Raw genomic sequence first — 16,607 nt, 5'->3', positions numbered from 1 at the left:
ATGTGTGCAACTAGGATCAGCATAAAACTCCTTTATCTAATCCTCCCTCTCTCCCCACTACTTCCTACTAATTAGGCAGCTGCTTTTATAAATTCTTTTTCTCTTAATGTTCACCTATAGATTAAATTACCAGAACCACACAGATCTGATTGAAGAAATTTGGTGGAACTTAATAATGAAACTTTGCAGTTGTTTGGTACAATGTATTATCTATCATTCCAACAGTAAAGGTACTAAGCATCTGGTGGAGTTACAATGCAATTTTCAATTTTTAAAATTTTTAGAGGAAAACCTCAAATCTCTAAGAGATGGATGACTCTCCCTTTCAGATTACATAAACAAAAATTTAAAAACTAGCATACACAATTACTGGTAAGATTATTAAATGTTGAACTATAAACCATTTTAGAGAACAAAAAGAACACAGTCTCTGTTATTGCTTTTATTTCTATTTGTTCTTAGAAGTTAAATACTTTCTGTATCAAAGATCATATTTTACATAATAAAATCAATTATTTTCTTTTGACAATAGATACTGACTTACATCTGAAAATCAGAATAGTATAAATGGTTTAGTATCAGAGTAATGAATAGAAAAGACACATAATATTTTTGAAGATGATATGTAGAGAGAAATGTTCAGTTGCATGTCCAATACTTTAGATGACATGGAGTTATTTCATTTTATAAAATGCCAAGTAAACATTCAGAAGAATATTTTAAGATTGTATGCAGCAACAGTTCTATGGAGGTGAATTTCAGGATATATGTTACAAGTGAGAGTTAGCAGAGATTACCATAAATAATGTTTTGGGATGATGACTTTTAAATTATTGGTTAAACCATGGGGGATAACTATTGTAATAATATTATTTTTTGAAGAAATTGGCCCAAGTGCTGGTGAGACTACCACAGAGCATTTTGTTATATTACTGACATTGTATAAAAATATGTTAGAAACATAAGAGAAATGTTTGTTTCACCTTTCCTCCAAACTGTGATTCACCTGTACCTGGAATGGGATTGCAATATTAATGGCCACTTCAAGAAAAATCCTCATGAGATTTCAGAGGGTCCACTATGGGCAACTGCAGTTAAGGAGTTTTGTGTGTGTTCATTTCTTCATTTTATTTAACAATTGGGATTCTTCTGTTACCTCCCAAGAAAGTTCTGTAAGTTTTGATGACAGTACATCAAATCATGAAATCATGAGGAAGCACTTAAGAATATTAAAATGAGGTCGTGGTCTTTGCAAGAGAGGGGTTTTTTTAAAAGCGTAGACTATTTAATTCATATGAGAAGGGTTATAAATGAAAACTAGAATTTTGGGTTTGATTTCACAGGCACAGAAGACTGTTCTACGTGCTAGACCATCTCAAATTTCAGGTAATACAGAAAATTTAAAGACAAGAGCAAAGTCCCAGACACTCATTTTCAGAAAGGCATGAAGTCTTTGAAAGTACAAAATTTTCTTTTGAATTGAGTTGAGCAATCCCTTACGAGTTTTACTTTAAAAAATTCTCACTCCTACTTTACTAGAAATGCTGGTGGCATGAGAATAACAAATTTGATGTTCACTAATTTAAGAGATCTTAGTGAAGTAGAGATTTAAAAAAATAAAGAGGCAAATATTTCCTTAAAATGTTTGATCAAGAATGGCACTGTGGTATCATTTGTAAATTCCATAACAGGCAGTAAATTACATTAGGAGTTAGTTTAGCTGGTTACTCGTGGGCCATGAGAGCTGACTATTCCCCATAAGAACATACTTCAAAGTTACAATGAAATGGAGAAGGAACCACAGTAAGTTTTTATTTGTTTTGAAGTAAGCCTGAGGCATCTTTTGCAGATTAAACTAAATGCATAAACATAGCTGTTGCAGCTTTAGTTTACGAAACAAGTGTGAGCCTTGATGAGCGGTGATGTTTGCTATTTGGGAATAGAAAACTACTTTTAATTTTACATATTCATCTGAGGAATGCCACAAACATAGAATATGTAAGCTCTTCAAATTGGCTTAAAGTTAGGAATTTTTTCTTAGCAATAATTTAAATGTCAGTATAAAGTGAGTGTTTTAAAAGTTATGTCAAAGGCCATGAAATTTTATGACAAAATAACAAATACAAATTTTAACACCTCTGATATTAAAAATACAAATAAATACTTCCAGTTATCAATGAGTACCTAAAGTCATGTATAATGGTGGTTTCAGTCTGATAACTGGTCCTTGGGTATAGTATGTGTATCTAGCTTTGTTTTCAGTTCAACAGCCTTTCAGAAATCAAGATTTATTCAAAATACCGATAAAGCAGTTGTATTATAAAACAAATATCTCTGAATTTTGCTTCACTGGTAAGGTTAGAAGTATAAATTGAAATCCTAACTATGTCTAAAAATAGTAAACATAAGTTTTAAATTAAAAAGGTCTTACATATAGGTATGCTTGTAGTTCACTCTTATTTGCTAGGCAGAATTTGCTGCTGAATTGATAGCCAACCTCTATCTGTACTATCAGTATAGAAGGCAGGTTGTGCTCTCTTGACTCCTGAATTTTGATAATCACAGATCTTTCATCCCATCTTTGTAATAATATTTTGAATTATTGACAGCAAGACATCTATAGTAAACAATTATCATATATATTTCCATTTGGGACCAGAAAATATAAGGTACTACAAAGCATTAATTTGGAAAGTAAAAGCGAGGGATGTAAAAAGATGTCTTGTCAATTATTTTACTTCCCAATTGGTTGCACAATTTTATAAAAATAATATTATCTTTAGAAGGCTCCTTGTCCACAGGCACAATACTATGCACACACTATGGAAGAGTTGAGAGAGACCTGCATTCTACTACCATTTCCTCAACAATCAATGGACAATTCATATAACCTCCCTTCAACTTAGAGAGCTAAAGGAGGAAAAGTTTGGGTCACAGTACACTCAAATCTCCTTGTAAGCTTATAAAAGTTGTTATTCTATGACAATTATTACTTTATTGGGAAAACGAAGAAATAAGTTATCTGGAGCTTTTTTTCTTGGGTAGGTTAATGGCAAAGGTGGAATAAGCAGGTTATAGAAAATGTGAAAGGAATTAATTTATACATATTATAAAATGCACACAAAATAAGGCATTATTCCTTTATTCATAAAATTCTATTACTTCGATGAACTTTGCTCTACTTTTTGTTATAGAATTGTTCAAACTAGAGTGACTACTTCTTAAAAGCTAATTATTGGCAGCTTATGTGGATAAAATACAACTATAAACAAAAGTAGGTGAGATAGAAGAAAGGTAGGACAGGGCCTTAAATGGCGTAGGGAAAAACTGAGATAAAGAGACGCCCCACAGCTGACTATGACTTTGCTGGAGGTGGGTCCCCAATATGCTTCTAAAATTTTTAGCAGTTAAGTCAAAAGGAGAAACTTGATTTGGTATACAATTTTCAGTGCATTCAAAACATAAGCAGCCTATAATTCTGATGATAGTGGTGTGTGATTCAATGAGCAATTTCTCAGCAACTGCCTATCAAGTAGATGCCATGACTCCTGTGCTATTCTCACTATTGAGCTTCTGGTGGATCTCTGCCCTCTCTCACTTTCTCTCTTAAAATATGTATATCAAATTCATAACCAAAGCTATACAATTCATGTACTGCAGTATTCTTCAGTGAGGCCCAAGCAATAGAAAGAATCTCAAATGACAAGTATTTAGTTTATCTATTGAAGACTTAGATTAATTTCTTTAGCACATTTTTATGGACTGCCTACTCTGTGTAAAGTACTGAATTAAACACCATAGAGAATTTAAAAATGAATAAAATGTAGCCTGCCCTCAGTGTGTTATCACAGATTGTCATATCACCTAATTGATAATCCATACCTAAGACACTTAAGACTATGGAGGATGTTCATAAGAAAAAACAAAGATCACCCATAGCTGGTAGCTGGAAGCGTAGGAGGTAGCAGGGAAAAGACAGGGTGGGACTACAGATTGGCGATCTGGAATGTGCACAAAAGTTTCTCTGCCCCCCACCCCCCAAAAATAAAGGAGTGACATGTACAGAACTGGGTTATAAAGTGCGTAATCTGATAGGATAAGTGGGGAAAAGCATTATGAACGGGAGAACCGATTACATGGCTATTTATATTGTCTGTGTGAGAGTACACGAGGCCCAGATTAAGTTAGCATTAAAATAAAACACAAAGGAGGGGATAAAGCAAAGTTTATCAAAGTAAAAGTGGAAACTACAGAACTGGGCAACTGTTTGGATGGAGAAGTCCAAAGAATGAATAGACAAATTTCCACCTATAGACAGCTGCGGGGGCACAGGGTCCATTAAGGGATAAAGACCCATGGAGAGAGGAGTATTGTTTTGGAAGGGAAGGAGGAAGAGACATTTGCTCCTGTTTTTGCTTTACTGAATGAAGCATACTCCTAGGCATACACACTCTTCATGATCTAAGGTCAGATCCAGATAATACCTCCTTATTTCCTTCAGCTGAAAGCAAACTCTCTCTGCTCTGAATTAAGCACATTTGTCAGAATTTCCCCTAAGAAGCTCCACACTTTCTCTCTCCTCTAATAACTATTTTTAAATGCTCTGTTTTTGATTCTAGATTGAAAGTTCTAAAGGACAGGAACTATACCCGGTTCATTTCCCTACCTCCTTACTTCAAGTGAAAATGCTTGAATGGAAAGAACACTAAGGAAACTCCACTTGAGTGGTCAGAGAGGATTGAAGGAAGGGTTAAAGAAAGAGTGGTCAGACAGAATTGACTGAGACCTGAGAAGACCCAAGTCAAGGGAGAAGAAAATTCCAGCCTGGGGTCTGTCCATCACCAAGGAACTGTCCTTGATTAAAAAGACTGAGAAAAGGAGTTTCCAGTGGGAGAAGAGGGTTTTAAGAATTTGATATCCTTGATTTCCTTTAAATGAGTGTCCTGGGTGGCTTCAGTCCTGGTGGTTATGAACCATTGTTCAGCAATAGGACGAAACTGGGGAAAAATATTTATCAAATGTTTATGGTTTTGTTTGTTTACTTGCTTGTGGTACCAGGGATTGAACATGGGAACTTAATCACTAAGCCACAATCTCAACCTTTTTTTTTTCGAGACAGGGTCTCTTTAAGTTGCTCAGGGCCTCGCTAAGTTTCTGAGGCAGCTTGGAACGTGTGATTCTCCTGTCTCAGACTCCCAAACTACTGAAATTACAGGCATGGGCCATTGCACTGGGCTTATGTTTTTGTTTTTGTTTTTGTTTTTTTTCATTCATAATTAAAATAGCTTATTTGGTTCTCATGAAGATGAAAGATCTGTTCTTATCATTTATATCTGTCCTCATTTGAGGGTTATTGAGAAGAATGGCACATAGCATAGCATTTTACCCAATCACCTATTCAGATGGGGAAGAATTGAGAAGCAAAGCACAAAGCCTTTCCTGAGGTCAGTCTCATGTGTGAATATAGCACTTCAGAATTCACAGAGCATTGTTTACATGCACTGTCTCATCTTCTTAGTTGGGGTAACTATGGCTCACTTTTAAGTTAAAACCAAGTTAGCAGGGGAAATTACAACTGGAATCCCTTTCTTTAGTTCAGTGCAATAATAATTGATGCTATTTTCCCAGCACAGTGAGGTACTGCAAATATGGAGAGAATGATAAAAAGCAACCAACCTGAATCTTCCTCTCTTGTCTTTTTCTAACCTAGTCCTCCCTCTCTGGTAGATAAAAAGTTTCCTGTCTCAAGGTGTTTTCAAGCTTCACACCTGAGTCATATGTCCCACTCTAGTGTTTTTTTTTTTTTTTTTTAATTGTTTCAGGACTTACAGATTGCTTTTGAAATTAAATCATGAAGCTAGAGTTGTCCATCACAGATTGCAAATTACAGGACTTATGAAGAACACTTTTATTTCTGATAATATGGAAAAGTGAAAATAAAAATGGAATAGTAGAATACAACAGAGAGAACTTGTTTTGGGCTTAGAGGGTTTATTAAATTGTCCAAAGGGATACATGAGCAGGCACTCCCCAGAACCAAATCACAAGAGGTGCCCCACCAAACTGAATGTTCTGTTTTTACTGTCCTAGTCCATCAGGTTATAAACTGAAATATTTGGAATCTTTTATTTAGCATCTACTTCTTTTAGTAAACATTTATGAAGTGTCTATGAAATACAAGGTACTGTGCTTTCGAGGGAAAGGAAGATGCAAGGTTTCAGTTTGCCACGTGAGCTCTGGGTAGTTGTCAGTACTGGGTTAAGATATTTGTACTTTATTAAATAAACATTTGGAAGCTACTGGGAATGTTTAACTGAGAAAAAGACCATACTATCGAAAAAGGAAAAACTCATGCCTCTGCCTAAGAAATCTGCAGAGAAGAGCCAAGAACCGTGGGGATGCCAAAGACATGAATACCCTGACCTGAAAGGCAGCAATAATTAAAAAGCGAAAGGATGGACGAAGAGACATTGCCATCCTGTGATATGGTCATCCTCTCCTCCATTACTACACAAGAAAAGTGAGACAAGGATGAAGGATGAATTCAAAGTGTTGAGACTTGATGAAGGAGGTGCCACTAACACAGTTAAGTCAGGAAGAGCTGGTGATTGGTGCAGAGAGAACGAGGTGAATGAGTTTCCAGCACATTCAGCTTGAGATGCTGACAGGAGCTGCAGGTGAAGATACCCAGGATTCTAGGAAGGACACTTATGCCCTCATGTTACCCACTGAGAGATGAAAGAAGAGATGGTAGGAGTGGGACTGCAAAGAGCATTCTGCAGAAAGAGAGGAGAACCTTTGCCTAGGTGGATGAGTGCCAAAGAAAGAAGAAGCTCTGCAGAATCTTGAGTAGTAACAGTCTCAGGATGCCAAATACTTCCTGACTGCCAAGATGATGAAGACTAAGAAATAGACAATGGAGACCACTGGTGATCTTAAGGAATCATGCTCTATAAAAAGAGCAAAAGTCAGGTTTGTAGGATTAAGAGACAAGAAGAAGATGTACTGAGTACTCATGTATTTTATGAAAAAGTTGGTGGTGGAATAAAGGAATCAGGTGACCAAACAAAGTCATTTAAAGGTGTGTTGGGGATTGCTGAGAATATGTGAAACCAGAAAACATTGTACAAGTAAATCATTTAAAAATATTTGTGCTATTAAATATAATGAAAGGAATATTACAAAGCTCTTGTTCCAGTTTCTAGTAATGTATTATAATATTTTCATTTGAATCAGCATAAATAGATTGTTGCAACTTAGTAGTTTTCCTTTGAAATTTTATATAATAAATAGATACTAGGGTTACCAGTGCCAAATACATTACTTCAAAATTGTTGTCAATTTATTTTCACTCTATAAAGTCGAAATCCTCTTTCCACCAACCATTGGTTTGTGTATTTAAGGATTTTCAAATTATAATCAATGGACACTTTTCATGAGAAGAAAGACATCATAAGGATACATAAAAAGATATTGAGTGAATTTTTCCTACTTTCAAATGTAGGTGATTATAAACCAATAAAATCAAAGGGACAAAATGTGTAATTAGCATACTTCAGGATTGGCATAGAAAGCCAAGAGAAACACTGTATGCAGTGAAAACAAAGAAGCAAAATTACATGTAAGTTTGTTAGAATATGAAAGTATCATGAGTTGGTGGGGACTTAAAGTGCAACCACAGTGCAATACCATAGGAGAAAAAAAAAAAAAAGTAGATTCATTCTAGTATGCTAATGAGACCATACCTGGAATTCAATGTGGGATGTCCCTAACACAAATGAACTGAACATCTAGGAAATTGGAAATAGTGCAGAGACAAGCAATAAGAATGATTAAGGGCTTTGGGAGACTAAACTGCAACGAGATTAAAAGGTCTTACATTTGTTTAGCATGGCAAACAGATGACTAAAAGTGGGCATGATATCTGTTTATAAACATCCGAAGGTTGGGTGTAAACATGGAAGATAGAATGGAGCTGCATAATATGTTACTAGAAGGATTTAACTTGAGAAAAACTTTGAAGAGAGAATTTAAAAGTAAATACAATGAAACTGTCTCCCAGAAAATGTGCAGTTGCCTTTCTTTAGACACTTTGCCAAGAATGAGAAAGTTTCAGATCCCTCAGAAAAGAACGACCCGATAGATCCCCTGTAGGTCTCATTTCTTCACTCTTAACACACTAGTAGGAACTTTCTCAAACTTGAACTGTCCGCACAAATTTACTTTAAAAGTATGTTTATTTATAGGTTTTCAAAAACCAGCAGCACAGGAGTTTAGATTTCTGTTTATCTTCATTTGTTCTCAGAGTCTGTCATTGGTAGAGTAGACAGTGGTCAACCTTGTTCCTATTGAGGTTGGTCTTTAAAACTCCATTCTTCTAAAGCTCAAAGGGTTGGCTTAGAATTCACTAAGAAACAATTGAATGACTGTATTTTTTAGGAACTGTGCATGCTTCCAGCTGAAGTTCAAAGGTACACGAAAAGGGTGCTCATGAGATTTACTTTGGGATTATTTCTCCAAACATCTAGTCCTCTTAACTTTTTTTGGTAAATGCAGTGTCTTATTCCACTCTTTAGCCTTAAAAATATCTGTTCTTACTAAAGTGATAGTATGATTTTTTTCCTTAAGGTTGCTTTTAAATGAAATTAAAGTAAAATTATGTTTTGGATTATGAGCTCCTAGAGTGTTTTGTTTGTTTAATTTGATTTATACAAAACTAAATGCCATAGCAGTGCCAGGCATTTTTGAAAAATAAACAAATAGTAAATGGTACTAGCAGAGGCATTATACTCCAGAGAGGTGGGTTAAGGGAATAGCTAATAAGTGAAACTTATTTTTCCACTGATTTTCTCTATATAGTCACATATTTGTTCCCTCTCCCAAATATCTGTTCTCAAATTGAGTTGAACATTTGTAGATATTCTAAACTAAATTCACATCATGTAGGATCTACTAGTGTTTCTGAAAATTTTCCAGAATTTGGTAGCAGGTTTTTGAGTTTGGAATTTCCCCACATTTTCTTTCAGCCTCTTTGAGTTTCTACCATTATTCTTCATTGTTTTGTAGAACTTTGTTGCAGTACCACATTGGGCCAATAGATGTTGCTGTCATGGGGTTAAGAGTCAGTGGTTAAAGTCTAAGATACAGAGGGAGAGGGAGAGAAAGAGAATGGATGAAGGTATGAGTAAAGAGCACAATCTTTCAGGAGAGTGATTTGCTTTTTAACTGTGTACTTATAAATAGTTTACATTTTACCAGTAGTAAGAGTAGTAATAAAAACAATTTAATCTGTTAATTTAAGACACTTCACCTTCAGAGATTTCAAACATATTTTAAGCAAGGAGATCAATAATTGAATAAGCACAGAATTTAAAAAATAATCCCTACAAGCAATTTGGACACAACATTTCTCTCCAGTAGTGGAAAGGGAAGCTTGAAAATATATTTTGGAAAACCTGATGGGACACATGGAATGTTACTCTTTTAATCAATGTTTCTCAAACTGCTGTGTGAGGTAATTTTAGGTGGTACACGTTAAATAACTACTATTTCCACAATATAGATTAATTTCCAAGGTCATTTTGTACTCATGGTAAGTAATATTGGGTGATGATAAAAAAGTTTCCTTTTTCAGATAAACTTATTTAGTGAAATAGGTTAAATATATCCATTAAGTTAAAAATATAACAGGTGACAAGGCAAGTGGTATTCAATAGAAAAGCTAAAAATAGTGCCTTATTTAAAATTTTTGTTTTGCTTGACTACCTTAAAATTGCTTGATTTCTAATTTCAACCTCTTATTTCAAATGTGGACTGAAGAATATATTTTATTTCATTCCTACCAATATCCATGTTACCTATGTTATTTGAGACCATTAGAAGGTGGTAAAAGGTTTTGGATGACTAATATTTATATAATTCTGAGTTGTTTTGATATCTCCTGTAAATGCATTATATTATAGATGTATAAAACATTACGTGAGAGCAAAGTAACCTTGAAATCAAGGTCAGTGTGCCAAAATCTGATCTTAGAAGGAAGAGGAAAACGTGCTAACAATTTTGTTAATAATATGCTGCATTAAAGTACAAACTTTATTTTATGCAGGTTATGCACCATCCCAATTTATTTAGAGATAAAACCAAATGTTTAATAACAAAATGAGATTAAAACTCTATGGTCTTTGAAGAGAATGTTAAATTCATCACTGTACTTAATTCTTACATGATATTTGCTATGGTCACAGAGCATTCTTAGATACTGAAGGATTCACAAGAATTTTTAGTCGTGTCTTTGGCTGAAACATACACACTATATTAAAAAGATTTGTTATTGTTTATTATTAGTAGTAGTAGTGTCACAGAGGCTGTATGAAGTTTGGTGTTAAAGCTGGTGAGTCTCAGGTTTGCCACTTAGTGGAAACTGCTAAAAATTTTGTGTTGCTGATTTTCTCACATGTAAAGTGGATAAAATAAGATCTGTAAAATTAATTAAGTCTGCCCAGTGATATTTTCTCTTAAGTGTATATTAACTGGTACTCTTCTTTAGGCCAGAATGTGCTCTGGACTATATTCCAAATTCTTCTTGCTCCAACCCACTGCCCTAGTGCTTTCTACCTTGAGAACCAGAAAAGGAAACATTATGCCTGGCAGTGCCTGCACCCTCCGAAATAAGTGAGCAGGAAAGAACACCCCGTAAGTGATGAAAGCAGCAAGGAGTACCTTTATCAGTTTAAATTTACAACCCCAGCTTTGCCATTGCCTCTTAATTATTGTAGACAATGCCCCACTCATTAAAAACTAGATTGTAACTGCAAGTATTCAGTATTTATTCAGTATCGATTTCATTTTGGGGCTTGATGGTCCTTATGCCAGTTTCATGTAACCAAGCTGAAGAAGAGAATGAAATATTTTGCTGAAAATTCTCACAATATAATTTACAATTTAGTTGATACAATGTTAAAACTAAACTTTCTTTGAGTGTAGTTTCTTTGCTTTTCTTTTTTTCTTTCCTTTTTTCTTTTTCTTTTCTTTTTTTTTTTTTTTTGGCAGTCCTGAGGATCAAACCCAGGGCTGAGTGCGTGCTACTTACTCAAGTGCTCTACCACTGAGCTACATCCCCAGCTGCCTGACTGGGAGTAATTTTTATGAATTAGGCAATGTGCACCACCACTTGTTGAATCATGAGCTTTGTGGTTTAGAGACCACTGGGTTGGTCTCAGGGAAAGTTACTTAGGTTTCTTTGGGTTTGGGTTTCCTCATCTTTTACATAGGCTTAATAACAAAGACAACTGTAGAGTTGTGAAAATTAAATGCACTCACATGTCCCATAAGTGACCAATACAATGACAATAGTAAATTCTTAATAAATTAAAGCACATTATCAATGTGACAAGGAAGATGCTGCTGAAATAAATAATAGGTTTTAGGCAGAGATGATTAAGTGGACATGAAATTTATGTATTTACTTTGCTGTGGGCCCTGGTTGTGCTATTCGTATGTGTGCATAGAGAGTCTTAAATCCTATGTAGGTACATAATGCATACGCAGAAGGCTTAGGCACGAAATGACATTTCAGCAATGTGCCTGGGGAAGCTCTGACGCTGCCTTGGAATTCAGTCGTAGCTGCCTGACCTTTGGGCGTCTGGGAGGGATGCCTATACCTGCACCCAGCGCTGGAAAGGGCCCAGGCCTTTCCCACCCCCCCGATCTGCACAATGCTTATTCCTTCACTGCATACCTCTCCACAGAAAAGGTTATTATCTTCGGACAGTGAAAGCTCCCAAATCTGGTGAGGGTTGGTTTTTATTTTATGTTGTTGCAAGGAGGCGAAGTCCCTTCTGTCTCCTCCCTTGGGGTGAGTGGCAAGGAGTCCCGGCAGGGAGCCCGCAGTGGCCTACACCCTGCGACGGGGTTGCAGAAGAGCTACAAGCAAGTCCGCGGGCTGCCCAGCAGAAGCAGGTGGGGACAGACATTGGTTCCCTCTCCCAGGGAGGGGAGCGAGGCCGCGGGTCCCTCCCCTCAGCACCGAGGCTGCTGCGGCCCGCGGCGGGCCGGGTGGGGGCGGGGTAGGGCGGCGCGGAGGGCGCGGAGATTACCACGGCGCCACCGGGGACGCCCAGGGCCACAAGGCCCCGGGCGGACCCCACGCAAGACCGCAAAGGATGACAGCAGGCAGTCTCCCCAGGTCGAATATAAAGGAATCGGTCCCACGCGCGCCACCGTCCCCGCGCGCCCAGCGGCCTGCCGCGAGGCCCCCAGTGGCCACCCGAGCCTGAAGTCGCTGGCTGCGACGTCCCCCCCACCCCCCGCCTCCAACTCCGCGCGCAAGTGCGAGGCTGCCCGCCGCGCGGCGCACGCTCCGGCCGCTCCCGGCTTCCGCGCAAAACTTCCATCCTGTTCACTTGAAGTTGTCGCTCCCTTAGAGAGGGGGAAGGAGCTTCGGGGAAAGCTGGGGAGTGACGACTGCGGCTGCGGGGCGCGCGCTCCTTTTCTTTTCTTCTACTTTTCCTTCTGTCGTCAGTCCAGAGTTTTGGCTCCTTTCCTCTCCTCCTCCCCACCTCGGAGCCGGCTTCTCCCCACCTCGGAGCCGGCTTCTCCCCACCGCCAGGCTTTCCCCCAACTTGCGTACGCTGTTTTTTGGGGGTTGGCCGAAGGGGATGTCCTGTTTTCACCAGAGACACAACGCGAAGGGGAAACTTAGACATTGGAAGGAACGAGAATAAATACCTAAACACGGACGGGAGGATCCGCGGCTGGGGCAGACACTTGGATTTCGGGATCCCGTGTCGACCCGGGCGACGGGAGGTGAGTATACATCAACTAACCTTGGCCCTGGAGCCTGCGCGGGCCCTATTTAGAGGAGCCCCCACACTCTTCTCTAAAAGTGCGCACGGTTGCAGTGCGCGGAAGACTGAAGACACGCAGCCAAACCGTGTTTGGGCGCCGGAGTTCTTGGGGCACGCGAAGGCGGGGTGTCGTAGGCGGGAGAGCCCAGGCCGCTTGAGCTGCGGCGGTGCTCTCTGCCAGGACATAAGACCCCGATCCCAAAGGGTCCCGTTGGAGCCGTCTGTCCCTTGAGGGAGGAGTGAAACCGGGTTCGCCGCAGCTAAGTGTGGCACACGGTGCACTGCTCCTACCTGCACCCGCCCGCCTCACAGAAACGCGCGCACCGGGGTCTCCCCTACATCCATCCAGTGACTTGTGTTACTTTGTAATGACCCCCTGGATGACCCAGGCGCAAGGATGCTAACCCAGGGTTCCTTGGAGGGCCCCAGGCGCCTGGGTTTTCTCGAGACCGGGTACAAGTGTAAATTCAGTGATTGTGCTTTAATCTCCAGGCACTCACCAGGCTTAAAACTGCGCCGATCCCACGTTAATAGTTTTTATGTGGCGTGGACCGAATGGCTCCTGTAGTTTGCCAGGGTCCGTGAAATTAGAGGCGCTTAGTCAGAGGAGTCGCGTTCATTGGCTCCGGACACAGATGCCGGTGGAGGGATAATAACTTCTCGAAGCGAAGGGACCTGGCTGGGGAGAGCAGGTTTGCTCTCCTTTCAGAGCCTGCTGGGTCTGGGGAGGCTGCTGGACGGGAAAGGGTTCGTTTTTGTTTTTGTTTTTGTTTTAGCGTGGTGCAGCGGGATTTGGCAGTAGACCGTGTGTGCGCTTGTATTACTCTGCGCCACACAGCAACCCAATTTCGACTTGGTAGCGCTTGCAAGATTTTCCTGCCTTTGTATGCAAGATTCTGTGCAGCTCCGAGCGATTAGGGAAATTTGCGGATCAGCTTCGAGGCCGAGCCATGGAGAAACTAGAGAGCAGTTTAGTTTTTTCATCTCGTCCCTCCTGGGGTGGCATTGTCTCCCTGCACCACCATCCCTATTTCCACCTCCCTTGGAGGCTAATGTGTTTTGCGCTTGGGGTGACAGCATGTGCGGGAGGGTGGTGCTAGGGACTGTCTTCTCTTATCTCGCCCCCTGCACCTCTCCGCGCCACTACTGAGCTGAGCCAGCAGAGTCATTCATGAATCTTAACCTGAGGGCAGCAGAAGAAGGTACAGGTCCCTCGATCCTTTATGCCAGGGTGCAAATAGCTCCCGGGCGTGTGTTTTGGTTTCAGACAGTTCCACGTGGAGCACCTCCGTGTGCGCGTGTGTTATGTACTTGATCTGTGAGGAGGTAACAGGAGTCTCGTGTTCAAACCCAGTGGGCCATTGGCCATTAATTTGCTTTCCTGGCTGTCATTACAGACACTTCCAAAATCTGATACCTAAGAGAACCAACAGGTTAGGTTTCACATTAAGAGCTCATACTTAACAGTTTTCTTTCTCCCTTACCCCTTTTGGCTTGGCACCCTGGGATCAACGTAATGTTGGAGCGAAATATATCTTCTCGAATATGGTGTTTTGTTCCTCTTCTCATCAGCGGCCGCTTTTTGCACCCTCAGGCGTTTGTCAGTTTCGGTGCGGCTCCTGCGGGACTTAGGTGGGAGACTTCGGAGCGGTTAACAACCGCGGGCTCCAATCGACAGCTTCTGAAGTTTCATTTACACGTTGGTGAATGACAGAATTGAAAAGTTGAGGAAAGTTTTTGCGCTTGTTGGGTTGTTTTTGATTTTATTTTTAAGACCTCCTCAGCACCAGAATTGTACTTGGTAACCTTTCCTGGGTAGAGCTTGGTTTTAAACAGAAGCGTGTTTTAATCGTGCTTTTTAAATTTTTTGTCTTACAATATTTTGGGGAAGCTTAGACCTGCAGAACCAAAAACTAGGGAAAGGAGTGGGGAGAGACTCCTGAAACAAAATATCTGATATGTGGTGTGGTGTATTTTAAGATTGCATTCAAAGACATTTGCGTATTTTTAAAAATAATATTATGCCCCCCCCCCAATAAAAAGCAGTAGTAACAAGAGACGAACTGTTTTCCAAGGAGCCAGATTCACAGAATCCGAGTTTTATGGCAGTAATACCAAATGCAGATATAACTACACCCACTTTTATTGTTATTATAAACCATACAAACAGTTTGCTCCTCCTGATTAAAAGTTGCAAGTTTTTCAAAGTAAAACCATTTAAAAAAATGACTGTAGGAGAATGATAAAACTTTTGACAGTAATAGCTTTGAAAGTAAGATAATTGGATTAGTTGAAAAGTCTTATTTTTTTCTCATTATTAGGGATGTGTCCTTGTCTTTTCTAATAGGGGAAGGTTTAAAATCAATGTGGCTTTCAACAAGCCTGTTTTCCTTTGTAAATTGCCTGCAAACGAGTATTCTTATTTTAAGCATATTTGTAACATTTTAAGGCCAATATATTTAAAACTTGTTTCACAATTTTAACTAAAATAAAAAGATTTTATTCCATTATTCCCTTTTTATTACTATTGATTTTCTTGAAAATTAGACACTCAGTTTCTCATTTCCAAAATGAAGTTTTGTATGTATTTGTATTTATATGTAATATTTAATGTTCAAGTTTAAAAATTAAAAATCCCAAAGATCTGTATAAAAAATTGTCTTAAAGTTATTATGCTTATTGAGAAATACACATGCTGGATTCTAGAAGACTTCTAGAGGCTGGATAAAAAAATGTCTTTGCATAAAACTTTCTTTTTGAAAGGATGTCTTGCAGAAGAGGGGTTTGTCATTTTGCTGCAATTCATTTTTTTCTCTTAAAAACCTCCTCTGGGTTAAAAAAAGAAAAGAAAAAGAGATTCTCCCATTTCTGTTTCCTTTTATTTATATTGTGATTTGGGGTGTAAATAAATTTTACATAGCCACGGGAAATAGAGTGTCCAGTTTCATGTTTTCAGTCTCTGTTGCAAGACTCTCAATGACTGATGTCGTGTCTAAAAATATATTTATGGGACTTGTTATTTCATTTTTAAAATTTCATGCACAGGAATCAAATTATCTAGAGTATTTAGAAAAGTAGAATGGTAGAAAGCTCAGAACTATTGATATAAAAGGTTAGGATGTTGGAAAATGTATATTCTGACTTTCAGATAGTAAAATTAAACTTATTTCACCCAGTGGAAACTTACATGTTCTTATTCAAGAATTCAAGAAGAGGGAAGATAATCCCTTTTGAGGATTAGTGAAGTGTTAATTAATTTAAGAATTCAAGTATTTATTATATTTTTCATTATCTTTTTTTCCTATTTGAGTAAATGCAAGAACATTAAACATTCAGTAAAAACAGGCCCCCTTTATAAGGAGTTTATTCACCTTAGTTCTGTATTGCAGCTGCTGATCATATTTCATGGAGCTGTTAAAGCACTTAAAACCTAAAATTAGGTACTGTCTGGTTGTAAATATTTCAGATCACTCATTTAAGAAATAAATAGAAAAGTGTGCTATCGAGAGCAGGAGAGGATTTGAATCCTCTCATTGAGGAACTGAACAAACTTCTGTCAAACACCTTGTTATTATTTCAATGTGACTATAATCCTGACAGTTTCTTTTTCAAATGGATATTATCTTTACATATACTACAGCCTTATAATGTGTCTCTCAGTAGAGTATCTTAAACTAATTGTATTCAGAAATACAGTTGGGGGATTTTATTACAGTGGTTACTAGGTGAAGGAAATCAACACCAGGGGAATGGATAGCAGTG

General features: G+C 38.6%; 1 protein-coding gene across 1 annotated transcript in view; it reads left to right on the top strand.

The window, feature by feature from the left end:
* The first annotated feature begins 12,092 nt into the window (after positions 1-12,092).
* Positions 12,093-16,607, top strand: part of Eya4 (EYA transcriptional coactivator and phosphatase 4) — a 266,157-nt gene continuing 261,642 nt past the window's right edge. Inside the window, 1 exon segment of the mRNA XM_047558124.1 lies at positions 12,093-12,804. The gene's annotated coding sequence lies outside the window, so the exon portion shown is untranslated.

The sequence above is a fragment of the Sciurus carolinensis genome, chromosome 7, assembly GCF_902686445.1.
Source record: "Sciurus carolinensis chromosome 7, mSciCar1.2, whole genome shotgun sequence".
Lineage (NCBI taxonomy): Eukaryota > Metazoa > Chordata > Mammalia > Rodentia > Sciuridae > Sciurus > Sciurus carolinensis.
The sequence above is the reverse complement of the archived record's forward strand: the minus strand, read 5'-3'. Positions and strand labels throughout refer to the sequence as shown.